Here is a 15,725-nt window from a genome sequence, read left to right on the forward strand (position 1 = left end):
GTACACACAGTACACACAGGAAACGGAATGATCATACATACAGTAGCGGAAACACACAGGCTTAGTTGGAAATCGGAATACAAGAAATAAAAATATTAAATTTTTACTTTCAATATTTAATTACTTCTCAACATTACCCAAATACAAGTAAAAGAAGCCATTATTGTATGTAGCCAGCTCTCCTCAGTTCTTTGATTATGAAGGATATTTCTTTGATGCACGAATAGTTTCCTGCACAAAGCGAGCCATGTAGAAGTCTTAGCCGGTCAACCAATATGTTTGGATCTATCCATGACGTGTAATCAATCTCTTCTACCACCATCTTACTTGCTTGTTTATTATAAATTCTTTTATAATCACAATCGTCCCAGTGATCATAATAAGCATTATCAGATTTATTTATTATAACACGACGTTTCCATCGTTTCGGTCTCAGGACATCGCCACATTCTTCGATCTTGTCAGCTCTAGGTGCTTCATCACAGTCTATGCCTTTGTCAACAGCATCAGAGTCACTGTAACAATCACTGTAGAAGACATCCTCTTCACCCAGATTACAGTATGAATTCGCTATCGATGATGTCGAAGTGTCTTCATCGTCTTCATGCTTCCTTTCTAGGAGTCCATCATTTTTACAAAGAATGGAGGATCTACTGAATATAGGCTTGAATATATTCTCACTTTTCACGGTGTTGATACTTACATTAGTTTCAGTCTTCCCGAAGCCATTAGCATCCTTCAATTTATGTTCTTCCTCACGATCGGGTGAGCTAATACCATCACGCTCAGGACAAGGAAAATTATTGTCGTAATGCAGATCACTCTTCTTTAGTCTAGTGGATTCATCGGTGTCCTCTATGCCGTAAGTAGTCTTGACTTTACATGTTCTACCATGTCTTTTTAAGCTGTCAATTCGTGTTAACAACCTGCTACAACGATTACAGCTTAACATGTTGCGTAGTGGGTTTCTAGCACAATCATTCTTCTCATGACGTCTAGCATTCCTTCTCATGACAAAATCCTTGCCACAGTATCTACAGTGGCTTCCTTCCGATTCAGCTGCAGATAACAAACCATGATCCATGGTAGCTTCTGTGACTAATGTTAGATACAAACTGTCAGTTTTCTCCAATTGGAACCATTTCTTAAATAGAATTTTTTAAATATTTCATCAGCGAGAGTTAAGTTATCTAATGCAAAGCAAATTGATGCAAGTAGTTCTGGCTGTCATCAAAAGATGTCGCCACGTGTTGCTTGCAGGTAAATAATATCTATTTCATTAATGCGGGATGCGGAATGCTCACTATCGATCGCAAAGGAAGGTTAGTTTCGCTAGACTCCAAGGAGAAGGAAGTTCGACCTTCCTGTTAGTGCTTCTTAGATTTCTCATAGATTATTATTATTCGACTGAGAAATGATTTTTTTAAATATCCACCTGATAAAAATATTACAAGTGATGATTCAGTGGCAGAAGTTCACTAATTAAATGCAACCTTGAATAAAAATTACATGCCTCATTAAGTAAAAAAATCCTTCATGCAGAGATCAATTCCTCATCAGTAACCAGAAGCACTCGGAGAAAACCATCAGATGTCTAGTCAGGAATAATCAAAAGCACCCCGAGAAAACCATCAAAATATTGTCAAGTATAATCAGGAGCACACGGAGAAAACCACAATAATATTGTCAAGAATAATCGGAAGCACACGGAGAAAACTATCAAAATATTGACAATAATAATCAGGAGCACACGAAGAAAACCACCATAATATTGACAAGAACGAACAGGAGCACCCGGAGAAAACTACCATAATATTGACAAGAATAATAAGGAGCACACGGAGAAATCCACCATAATATTGTCAAGAATAAACGGGAGCACACTGAGAAAACCACCATAATATTGACAAGGATAATCGGAAGCACACGGAGAAAACCGCCACAAGTTTTGTTTGATATCATAAAATTACAACAAAAAAAATATTAAAAAATTAAAAATATAAACGAATAAAATTCAAAATCTGATTCTGGCTTGTACTAGAACTCTAACTTTGCACATCAAAGAGAAGTTCACAAGCTAGCAGAATCAGATTTTGAATTTTATTCGTTTATATTTTTAATTTTTTAATATTTTTTTTGTTGTAATTTTATGATATCAAACAAAACTTGTGGCGGTTTTCTCCGTGTGCTTCCGATTATCCTTGTCAATATTATGGTGGTTTTCTCAGTGTGCTCCCGTTTATTCTTGACAATATTATGGTGGATTTCTCCGTGTGCTCCTTATTATTCTTGTCAATATTATGGTAGTTTTCTCCGGGTGCTCCTGTTCGTTCTTGTCAATATTATGGTGGTTTTCTTCGTGTGCTCCTGATTATTATTGTCAATATTTTGATAGTTTTCTCCGTGTGCTTCCGATTATTCTTGACAATATTATTGTGGTTTTCTCCGTGTGCTCCTGATTATACTTGACAATATTTTGATGGTTTTCTCGGGGTGCTTTTGATTATTCCTGACTAGACATCTGATGGTTTTCTCCGAGTGCTTCTGGTTACTGATGAGGAATTGATCTCTGCATGAAGGATTTTTTTACTTAATGAGGCATGTAATTTTTATTCAAGGTTGCATTTAATTAGTGAACTTCTGCCACTGAATCATCACTTGTAATATTTTTATCAGGTGGATATTTAAAAAAATCATTTCTCAGTCGAATAATAATAATCTATGAGAAATCTAAGAAGCACTAACAGGAAGGTCGAACTTCCTTCTCCTTGGAGTCTAGCGAAACTAACCTTCCTTTGCGATCGATAGTGAGCATTCCGCATCCCGCATTAATGAAATAGATATTATTTACCTGCAAGCAACACGTGGCGACATCTTTTGATGACAGCCAGAACTACTTGCATCAATTTGCTTTGCATTAGATAACTTAACTCTCGCTGATGAAATATTTAAAAAATTCTATTTAAGAAATGGTTCCAATTGGAGAAAACTGACAGTTTGTATCTAACATTAGTCACAGAAGCTACCATGGATCATGGTTTGTTATCTGCAGCTGAATCGGAAGGAAGCCACTGTAGATACTGTGGCAAGGATTTTGTCATGAGAAGGAATGCTAGACGTCATGAGAAGAATGATTGTGCTAGAAACCCACTACGCAACATGTTAAGCTGTAATCGTTGTAGCAGGTTGTTAACACGAATTGACAGCTTAAAAAGACATGGTAGAACATGTAAAGTCAAGACTACTTACGGCATAGAGGACACCGATGAATCCACTAGACTAAAGAAGAGTGATCTGCATTACGACAATAATTTTCCTTGTCCTGAGCGTGATGGTATTAGCTCACCCGATCGTGAGGAAGAACATAAATTGAAGGATGCTAATGGCTTCGGGAAGACTGAAACTAATGTAAGTATCAACACCGTGAAAAGTGAGAATATATTCAAGCCTATATTCAGTAGATCCTCCATTCTTTGTAAAAATGATGGACTCCTAGAAAGGAAGCATGAAGACGATGAAGACACTTCGACATCATCGATAGCGAATTCATACTGTAATCTGGGTGAAGAGGATGTCTTCTACAGTGATTGTTACAGTGACTCTGATGCTGTTGACAAAGGCATAGACTGTGATGAAGCACCTAGAGCTGACAAGATCGAAGAATGTGGCGATGTCCTGAGACCGAAACGATGGAAACGTCGTGTTATAATAAATAAATCTGATAATGCTTATTATGATCACTGGGACGATTGTGATTATAAAAGAATTTATAATAAACAAGCAAGTAAGATGGTGGTAGAAGAGATTGATTACACGTCATGGATAGATCCAAACATATTGGTTGACCGGCTAAGACTTCTACATGGCTCGCTTTGTGCAGGAAACTATTCGTGCATCAAAGAAATATCCTTCATAATCAAAGAACTGAGGAGAGCTGGCTACATACAATAATGGCTTCTTTTACTTGTATTTGGGTAATGTTGAGAAGTAATTAAATATTGAAAGTAAAAATTTAATATTTTTATTTCTTGTATTCCGATTTCCAACTAAGCCTGTGTGTTTCCGCTACTGTATGTATGATCATTCCGTTTCCTGTGTGTACTGTGTGTACGTTCCGTTTCCTGTGTGTACTGTGTGTACGTTCCGTTTCCTGTGTGTACTGTGTGTACGTTCCGTTTCCTGTGTATAATGTATGTACGTTCCGTTTCCTGTGTGTACTGTGTGTACGTTCCGTTTCCTATGTGTACTGTGTGTACGTTCCGATTCCTGTGTGTACTGTGTGTACGTTCCGTTTCCTGTGTGTACTGTGTGTACGTTCCGTTTCCTGTGTGTACTGTGTATACGTTCCATTTCCTGTGTGTACTGTGTGTACGTTCCGTTTCCTGTTTGTACTGTGTGTACGTTCAGTTTCCTGTGTGTACTGTGTGTACGTTCTGTTTCCTGTGTGTACTGTGTGTACGTTCCGTTTCCTGTGTGTACTGTGTATACGTTCCATTTCCTGTGTGTACTGTGTGTACGTTCCGTTTCCTGTTTGTACTGTGTGTACGTTCAGTTTCCTGTGTGTACTGTGTGTACGTTCTGTTTCCTGTGTGTACGTTGTGTACGTTCCGTTTCCTGTGTGTACTGTGTGTACGTTTTGTTTCCTGTGTGTACTTTGTGTACGTTCCGTTTCCTGTGTGTACTGTGTGTACGTTCCGTTTCCTATGTGTACTGTGTGTACGTTCCGATTCCTGTGTGTACTGTGTGTACGTTCCGTTTCCTGTGTGTACTGTGTGTACGTTCCGTTTCATGTGTGTACTGTGTATACGTTCCATTTCCTGTGTGTACTGTGTGTACGTTCCGTTTCCTGTTTGTACTGTGTGTACGTTCAGTTTCCTGTGTGTACTGTGTGTACGTTCTGTTTCCTGTGTGTACTTTGTGTACGTTCCGTTTCCTGAGTGTACTGTGTGTACGTTTTGTTTCCTGTGTGTACTTTGTGTACGTTCCGTTTCCTGTGTGTACTGTGTGTACGTTCCGTTTCCTGTGTGTACTGTGTGTACGTTCAGTTTCCTGTGTGTACTGTGTGTTAGATTGCGTGTTGGAGCCGAGTAGACTTGTATCCATGTAGCTTCATAGACATGTAGTTTCGTAGCAATGCGGTCTTTTAGTCATGCAGTCTCACAGTCATGTTTAACTCGGAACCAGCTAGATCCTTTTAAACTCGTAGCCTTGTAGCATCGTAGTCTCTTAGACTCGTACCATTGTAGCCCAATATCATTGGAGCTGTTGAAAGAAAAGGCAGTTGGATCATTTGGAGCTGTTGGAGCTGTTGGAGCATTTGGAGCTGTTGGAGCTAAGAAGTAGTCGTTGCACGTCTATGCAGGGCTAAATGTTTATAAGATTGCTGGCTTTCGCAAGTAATCCTGTAGTAGGATAGAAATTGTGTAATAAATATTATGTTTGTAAAAGACTTTGTGGTGTTTTATTTCTCGAACCTTACACTTTTCTGGTATTTAAATTAAATTATATTTTAGCTTCGTCCAGGATCGTGCCAAGGACCTTAGTCGACCTAATTAATCAGTATATTGTTTGCAAATTTATTTAATGAATTTTTAACTTTTTCCTGAATTTCTAGGTTAATTATTACGAATATTCCAAAGATGTTGGTCTTGATGTCTGATAGGATGATGGTAGTAGAGGATTTATTTCTCTTTAAGAATGTTGAACATGGTTTCTTGAAATTATTATTTTTTTTTTCATAAAATTAAACTTTATTGCATCGATATAGTATCGAACCAAGGACTGGAGCGGATCGAATCAATATGTAAGTTAATGAGTGATTATTTTGATGAATTTTGGATTTTTTCCTGAATTCCTAACTAAATAATTACGGGTTTTCTAGATGGCGGCCAAATTTCAAGATGTCTGGTGTCACAGTAATAAATGATTACTGCACTCTAGTGGATAAGAACTAAACTAACATGGCGCCAGCGTACTCTCGCTGACGATACAATGATGATGGCTTCCAGCATCGAAGACAAGATGGCGGACATGGCATCATACTAGATGACATTATATATACTTTGAAAAAAAAGTGGTGGGAGTCAGTCCGCCTGCAGCCACCACGAGGGAAGGATCGGTCGCCATTTTTTTTTGCCCTCACCAGATTCGAACCGAGGACTCCGAGCTCAGTGTCGTAAAAGTTTTTTTTTATATAAATTTAAAAAAATTTTTTCATTAAACTCGGATAATATATTTAAAGATGTCGGCCGTAACGGAAATTGCAACGGTGATGTCATCATCCAATATGGTTACTTGGAATAATGTAATCGGATGGATGGTTTGTTTGTCGCAAATATAAATGAAAAGCCATTCCCTTGCATTACTCTATCATCAAACCTAAACATATAAATGCATACATATATATATTAAACGTAGTTTAGAATATGGCTTCATGTTCCAAACTTATCTCGATTTGTCTCGACTGGTTACACATTGCATAACACTTGTAGGTTTTTTAAATTCAAACTTGTCATCATCCGGCGACAATGCCTTGAACTAAAGATGGCCGACAGTGGCGCCATCTGGTAGCGACTTTATGAATTAAAGATGGCGGCAACAGAGAACTTGGTGAATACAGGCTACCGACTTGGCGACATCCGGCAGTAAATTTAAGAATTAAAGATGGCGACGGTGGCGCGCTCCGGCAGTAACTTTAAGAATTAAAGATGGCGGCGCCTCTGGCAACTAATTTTTGAATTTGGCGCGCGATACTAGCGACATCTACCAACCAACTTGAGGACCAAGATGGCTTCGCCTATGGCAACTAATTTTTGAATTTAGCGCCATCTGGTAGTCTGTGCTGGAATTAAAGATGGTGGCTGTATAATAATTTTAATTTCAAATGTGACGTCTTAGGTATGTATTAAGGAAGGCAAAAGATGGCGGCTGATGTTTACATCAAATTTCGAAAAGTTGAAGTTCGAAAAAAAAATTCGAATCCAAGATGGCGGCCGTGACGAAAAGTGCAACGGTGACGTCACGATTCGAAGTTGGTGGAAATTACTAGAAATACAAAATGGCAAATGGATTAGCATGGATTAACATATAAATTAGCATAGATTGGCATACGGATTAGCATAGATTGGCATACAGGTTAGCATAGATTGGTATACGAATTAGCATAGATTGGCATACGGATTGGCATACATTGACATGGATTAGCATAGATTGGCATGGATTAGGTTAGGTTAGCATAGATTAGCATATGGATTAGGTTAGGTTAGGTTAGGTTAGCATAGATTAGCATATGGATTAGGTTAGGTTAGGTTAGGTTAGGTTAGGTTTGGGTAGGTTAGGGTAGGTTAGGTTAGGTTAATTTTAGTTTAGTTTAGTTTAGTTTAGTTTAGGTTAGGTTAGGTTAGCATAGATTAGCATATGGATTAGGTTAGGTTAGTTTAGTTTAGTTTAGTTTAGGTTAGGTTAGGTTAGCATAGATTAGCATATGGATTAGGTTAGGTTAGGTTAGGTTAGGTTAGCATAGATTAGCATATGGATTAGGTTAGGTTAGGTTAGGTTAGGTTAGGTTAGGTTTAGTTTAGTTTAGTTTATTTTAGTTTAGTTTAGGTTAGGTTAGGTTAGGTTAGGTTAGCATAGCATAGATTAGCATATGGATTAGGTTAGGTTAGGTTAGTTTAGGTTAGGTTAGGTTAGGTTAGGCTAGGTTAGCATAGATTAGCATATGGATTAGGTTAGGTGAGGTTAGTTTAGTTTAGTTTAGGTTAGGTTAGGTTAGGTTAGGTTAGGTTAGCATAGATTAGCATATGGATTAGGTTAGGTGAGGTTAGTTTAGGTTAGGTTAGGTTAGGTTAGGTTAGGTTAGGTGTGCGAAGGAAGTACCTACAGGCTCCGACCAACAGCGCTTCTCTGCTGTGAAGTATTAGGAGATCAGAACTTGAGAGGAGGTAGTAATAAAAACTTGCCGGTGCCGTTGCGCGTCGTGGAAGTAGAGCGCGCCAAAACACATGGTTGCCTGGCCGTATGTATCCGGCGTTCATAACACGTGTAGAAGTAGGCTTATATTCGTTACCTCCTGGCTGTTTATTACCGCCTAATACTTTTCAGAGCGAGACGTCCTGGCGAGCTGGTCTGTCCGTCCTCCTCCGTTCGTTCGTTACGTAACGGGACATTTTTTCGTGCGTACATGGCTGATGAACATAACGGGACACTTTTTCGTGCGTGTATGGCCGGTGGAAGTGACGTAATCCAACATGGGTGATGAACGTAACGGGATACTTTTTCGTGCGTGCATGGCTGATGAACGTAACGGGACACTTTTTCGTGTGTGCATGGTCGAAGGAAGTGACATAATCCCCGAATCCCCCTCCCCCCTCCCCTGTCCCAGAACGAACCAAATACATCTACAAGGATCATAAGCGATTTTATGACCATCTTGCCCATCCGGCAGTCCTGCGTGAAGAGGTTTGTCGTCAGTAGTATATTTGAAGCAGTGACTGGTGAACGGAACGTATTAGCACTCCAGAAGAATTTTTCGACGAAAGTACATCAGTGAACATGTAACTTCTGCAAGGTAAGTGGATTTTATTTTACCTGTATATTAGTGCATACAGCATATTTTTACATTGCCATACAAATTGTTTTACGCATACCGGTAATTTATTTGTAGTATAATGAAAATAATAAACACCTGGGAGAAGAAGGATGTTGGTTTTAAGGGGATTGGTGCACCAGCATCGTATTAAAAAAACAATATATTTGTTAATGATTCAGCTACTAGAGAAGATTTGAACCATTCTGGTGTAAAATAATTTTTTTAATTATTTTATTTTAATTAAGTTATTGCTGATTTTCGGGAATTTTTTAAATTCAAGCTTTATTAATAAACTATAAAGAATTCAGTGGTAAAACTTCCGCAGATAAATTTTCAGACACGGGAGATATTTTATCTGTAATCATTATTAATTTAACGTATTTACAATTTGAATTTTAATAAATGAGCTGCTACGAAATTGCGTGATATTCATTTGCGAATTTAATAACATTCGCGTTTTCATTTGTAATTCAAACGCCAATATATCTGTCGGCTGAATGATTGACTTTATTTTAGTCTTTAGCTTATTGCAGTCGGACCTAAAGTAAAAACGTAGCTGTAGAAGTTTGAGCAGCGTGCAAGCTCGGATACGAGAAATTATGGAGCGCGCTGGACAGTAGTGACACCTTGCGACAGTTTCCCGAACTGTTTGCAGCCAGTGTTTTCTCTCGTTCCCACCCTACCTCAGCTGTCTGCTGTTTACGAAGGGGAGACGGGATTTCGCGCGAAACTGATATGAAGGTCAACGTACTCATTTTCAGTAGATAAGAGAACTTGTTTGGTCTAGCTCGGCGGATAATTGAATGGTTATTCTCTGTTATTATTTAGCACAGTGATTTAGCTAGATGTTTTTTGTTGTAAGCGTGAGATTTATTCAGGAATAAAATGCCGAAGAAACCTCCACCAAGCATAGTACACAAAAGAACAAAACTATCGAAAGCCATTAGAGCGCTTAGAAAAAAGAATAAAGAAAGATAAGAGATTATTTTATTATAGCTTTTTTACCATACATTTATTTTTCAGAGTTGCGTATGTACAACGCGATGGACGCGATGCGACAACATAAAGATGTGTAAAATTGTAAACATGCTTTTTTTTTCCAGCAATGCGTGAACCATTCATAAACTATACTCAACATGTATCCGTATGATTACGTTTGAATTTTTTTTATGATAGGCATCAATGTTAACAAGTTTATTAAGCCACAATATACTTTTTTTCAGAAAAATAAGTGTAGCAGAAAACACTCAACATAGTCTCACACAAAACCAGTTTACATGAATGCAGTTTTAAGAAGTAAGCTACGTAAATAATAGTTAAACATTATTTAATATATGCTGGTAACGTTTCCAAAGTATCAGCTTCGCCTTCATTCACGAACAATATTCGTGGCCTTATTTATTTATTTTGCTGGCGTTTCGTTGGTGACTGTTAGGACTGCAAAATTAGTAAACATTTTTCACCCTATCCTGAGTTAAATCTAAGTGTGCGCGGTTAGATGAGGACCAGATGTGTATCATGCTTACGCCTTTACACTCTACTCAGGGGTGCCCACAAGGGGGGGGTAACGACGCAGACTGCGTCATTAAAATTTTTAAGGGGGGGGGGGTGGTTAAAAGACGAGAAAAATGTATATATTATTTACATAATTATAGCTTCTAATGTGAAAATACGATTCTGGTGCTTTGATAAATGAAAGGGGTCTTGTAAATCAAATTGGCAACCCCGCACTTTATTCAACAAAAGCAGTTTGGTATCTGTCGGTTCAGGATGGAAATATTACCTGATATTACCAAAATTATTATTAGAAAATCAGTTTTAATTAATGCAAAATGTGATAAAATATAATACTAAAAAAGTATAATATTATAAAATAATTGAGTAAATCATTTAGAAAATGGCATAAAAAAATTCGGGGGGGGCATAATTAGTTTACGGGGGGGGGGGGGGGGGTGAGTCATAGTGTTTGGTGGGGGGGGGGGGGGGAGGTGGGCACCTCTGCTCTACTCATGCGGGTATTAACCATGCGCGTAAGGGCGTGTTGCCAATGACCTGTACGATAGTCAATCCTCTACGGACTCGAAAAATGTCACCTGCTCATTGGCTACTTGACTTGTGGCCGAATTGAAGAAGCAGTACAAATGTTACATGCTTGAATTCATAGCGAATGGAAACCACAAATATTTACTGATGTAGTGGTTGGTAAAAAAAAATATTATTCGTATCGCATCCATCGCTTCGCGCCATGTTGGCTCCTATATTATATGGATTTACAAAATATAACGATTCATTTACGACACTTAAGATAAGGTGTGTAGGATTTTAAGAATTCACTTGAATTAATATTTAAGAACATATTTCAGCATAACTTGTGAAGACGCTCGTACAGACGGCACCGGTTGTGATGACTCATTGTTAGGGACACCTGTATTTCGAGAATACATTTCGTGTCAAGGTATTTCACAAAATGCTGTAGCTTTTCTCCTGTGGTTATTGGCTGAGAGCGGTGAGAGGTGTCGTCCCGCTCTTGACGAGGCCAATGAGAATGTGGTCACAGTACTGCTGCAGCCTCACAATTTGCCTTTCCTCTTATAAAATCTACAGTATTTTGTGAAATACCTTGACACGAAATGTATTCGCGAAATACAGGTGTCCCTACTCATTGTTACCAGAGCAGGGGCCATCTCGTGTACACGAAGTGGCATGCGAAACCTCAACACAACTCGAAAATCAGTGAGTGTTACATTGAAATGTGTCCGCTACAAATGTTCAGGAATTATAATTTTGAAATCGAGTAGAAATATTCCTGCAATTAGCATTAGGTATATTTTAATATACATTGAAAGCGAATCATTAAGTAGCTTCAAAATCCAAATACCGGAATACAGATAGTCTGTAACAATACAGACCTCACCGACTAGATATGGTCCAGATTGTTAATACTAGCACATTTGAAAAAAAACTGACTAGTTAATGAATATGTTGAAATTTTGTAAACCTGTTACTTAAGATGATTGGTGATGTAATAATGTCTCTTGGAAACTACATAAGATTTTAACTGCTTTTATTTCTCCATAAATTCGCAAATCACCATGGCGGCCAATTTACGATCACGATTTAGTTCTTAAATTTTAAATTAGTTTATTTGTTGAGAGCCTGGTACAATGTATCTGACCACTAAAGCGATCCGAGCCGCGTAGTGTATACTACTGCGAGGTTGCCGAAGTAGGCTCGGGTCGGGACGAATTTCGCTGTGAAGAAACAAAGGTTTTTAATACATAGAAAATTATCCCAAAGCCGAAATTTGTACAGTAGTAGAATGAACATTTCTTAGTAACACGTCAAAAGTGTAAGTACTGCCGCAAACCTTGTGTGTCACACCGAAAACGAGTAGTTAAGTCCAAAATTAAATTTTTTTGCAACGATCCACAATAATGGATATTGCAAATGCAGTTTATGGAGTAGACCTCAGTATGGAACACAAAATAATCTAGAAACATTGCCCTATCTGAGGATAGTGATAAAAAGCACAAAGTTTAACATGTTTCTATAAAATAGACCTTTTAAATCATTAAAGTTAACGAATTCACTTTCATTCAATTTTAAGGAAATATAAATACATCTTACATAAACTTAAAGAGCCCAACGTGGAAATCGCTTAAAGTAATCGTTGTTGCATATTTATTCACTGCGAGGTTGTCGAAGTAGGTTCGGGTCGAGACGAATTTCGCTGTTAAGAAACAAAAATTTTTAATACATGGAAAATTATCCCAAAGGAAAAATTTTGTACAGTAGTAGAATGAACATTTCTTAGTAACACGTCAAAATTTTACAGATGAAACCTTGTGATCACACCAATAAATGAGCAGTTGAGTCCTTAATGATAATTTCTACAATGATCCACAAAAATGTTTCGTAAATTTAATAACTTTAATACTTTTTTAAGTCGGTTCTCATTATGGCACCAAAGTAATATAAAATAATGTCCTACATGGTAACTGTGATAAACACCTCAAAGTTAAAACGTCCTATTATTAAATTGGTAATTTTAATCATAAAAGGTAAGAAAAAAAATATATTTTTTATAGAAATTTGACTACATGTTACATAAATATGTTGAGCGTAACGTCAAAATCACTTCATAAATATTGTCTGTGTTTTTTTTTTTTTTTTTTTTTTTTTTTTTTAAGGTTTAAATGTGTATATTTTGAGTGTCTGGTACAATAGTCTGACCACTGATGTATTTCAAGATGCGTAGTGTGTGGTGCAGCAGTGTTAAAGTCGCTCGTGCTGGGACGTTTTTTGCTCCAGAAAACTAAGGTTTTTAATGTATGGTAATTCCAGACTGAATTTTACTCTGAAAGAATAAAAGTTTCCTAACTGCAAGTGATTTTTGCTGCAAACGTAGATAAAAATCTTCCAGGATGCAATTTGCTTAGGTAAAAATGTTAGTATGATCGACTCTTTAATTTCTAAATTATAAATAAATAACAACAATAGAACTTCCCGGAAAGTTGTGATAAACTGACGATATTGCGCGAGTAGCAGACCCGTACGTGACTACAGAGAAAGGCTATTTTCCTTGACCGTTAGGATTTCTGGGACGAACACCCTCTCACAGCTGGGGTCATAAAATACGGTCAAACTCTTGCAAAAACATCCACCACCGCTCTTTGCCACTAGCAATTCAACGAAGTAAGCTAGGCGCAGCACTCCAATGAATTAACTTAGAAAAAAAATTACTAAATATGTAATTCTATCAATACATTTTACAACACAACTTATGTATTATTTATTTTCTGGAAAAAAATAATATTATCATCCGAATTATGTTATAAAAGTGACAAAACTCAATAAGCACATTAACGGTGTATCGTTTTCTTCAATTGTTATATAGTAAAATAATTTCATACAATTAAATATATATATATTTTATAATATAGGCTACATTAAAATTTTGCACAGTTCTGATCTAAAATAATATAATGTATTAGAAATAAAAAATAATTATATTTTTTGGTATTAAAATAATTTTTAATAATAAAATTTTTGTAACAAAATACGAACACACATATATAAAACCAGAGGTCCTCTAGAATTTTGATTTACAAGTTCCAAGCAGAAATTGTTTATTGTTAATTTTATTGTATCAAAAATCATTCATATATAAAAAAATAATATGTATATCTCAATAGATGTAACATGAATACACCCTATCATATGCATTAAATATATTTTAAGTAATCCATGAATAAGACCAAGTTTATTGAGTGTCGCAGTACGCAGCGTGTTTCAAAGCCCGCCGGCCGTGAAAGATCAGTACGGCCGCAGTACACTGCAACGCTCGGGCAGCTTTAATGAGGCAACTAATTATGCTAGACTCTTTATAAATATACTATATTAAAGCTAAAAGTATAGTTAAAAACATTTATTTAGACATTTTTTCGCATTGGGCTCTTCAAATCGGTGTAAATCGTATTTTTATCTGGGTGGCAAAGATAAAAAAAAAATATGTCGTGAATTAATCGCTTTATATCATATATATTAAAAATTTAAATTTTTTCTAACATTAATGGGTGTATTAAAGTTTCTAGATTATTTTGGTAAGTTTATGGACAGTCTAAATTAAAAACTGTATAAATGGGTAGCATTTTAATGGACTGATGCAAGTTGCTGTCACCTAGGACTTAAATGCAAATTTTCGGTGATAACGCACAAGGTCTACAGCGGTAAACTTTCGGTATGTTATTAAGCATAGTCAACTCTACCACAGTACAAAAATTCAGCTTTGGACAAATTGTTCACAGGTTGTCTTGGTTTCCTGGAGTAACACGAAAGTCTACGCGGGGAAGGGCGGCTACCTGATCCGAGAATGAAGGATAGGGCGAGATGGGAAGCGATAAGAGCTGGTTGGGTGTCCGTGTTGGAGAGAGAGATAGAGAGAGAGAGAGAAAGGCGATATTGTGGAAGACCTTCGAAAGATTCCCGCTAGATGGCAGGCCTCAGAGCTGCAACATTCGACAACCTCCCCTCACAGAAGCTCTCTCGCCACTAACTTGCCAAATCTCACCCGCTAGCTTATATACGTGCTGGCTGGCCATACAGTAGTAATAAACAAGCATTTATGAAACACTTAAGCTCATTTCCAACAAATTCTGACGAATGACTGTTTTTTGTCCTGCACCAATCCCCTTAAGGAAACAATTGCGGTATGATTTTTCGATGGGCAGACAATCTTTTGAATGCCCCCAAAACTAGAAATCATTTTCGCGTAAGTTACACTTATTAGTATTTTCTTTGACGAAATAAATAGAATGTATATTCACACTATATGGAGAAATTACGTGTAAATAGACTTAGATTATGGAAGTAAATATAATCGAAAAAAATACAAAATGAAAGCAACATTTATTGTAATAAATAAATTATTTTTATCGTAATACGACTGCTCACTTCACGTTTTTTAGGCGTTACCCTTGAATGGATAGGATAACACTGTACGGTATACATTTGTACTTCTGTGTGTTTATTTTTTGTTGTAGACCTCATTTTGAACTATTAAAACTTACATTGTAAATTTAAAATAAAATTTTATCGTCAAGGTTTTTCAAAAATTACCTTAACCCACATTAAATTAGCATGACGTAAGGAGTATGCTGTACTAAATTCATATTCATACAGTTATGAAAACGTATTACTAAGTAACTTAACAAGAGTCCTACATTACGCTTAAACGTTTCTTCCATTTCATTTCATGAAATTGTTTTCTAATTATGCGATAACCTTATAGATTTTTAATATAAACTGTTTGTTATTATACTGTATAAGTTAACAGATAAATTATTATTTATTTACCAAATCCGTAAATAACAAATTACCGCGTATTCTTCCACTACCTGCAAATTAGTTATTTTAAATTTAAAATAGGGTATGATAAAGATAGTTCTTTAATGTTAAAAATATGTAGTCCAATGCATTTGTTGCATTGACTATTTTATACTTGTGTTCTTTATATTTGTAGTCATACTTATTTATACAAATATCACGTATCAAGGAAAATGAACAAACAAATAAGGTACTCCGTATGGCCAGGATCTTTATCAGTGCAGTTACGGCGACTAATTTTTAGGAAGAG

Source organism: Bacillus rossius (assembly GCF_032445375.1).
Source record: "Bacillus rossius redtenbacheri isolate Brsri chromosome 4 unlocalized genomic scaffold, Brsri_v3 Brsri_v3_scf4_1, whole genome shotgun sequence".
Lineage (NCBI taxonomy): Eukaryota > Metazoa > Arthropoda > Insecta > Phasmatodea > Bacillidae > Bacillus > Bacillus rossius.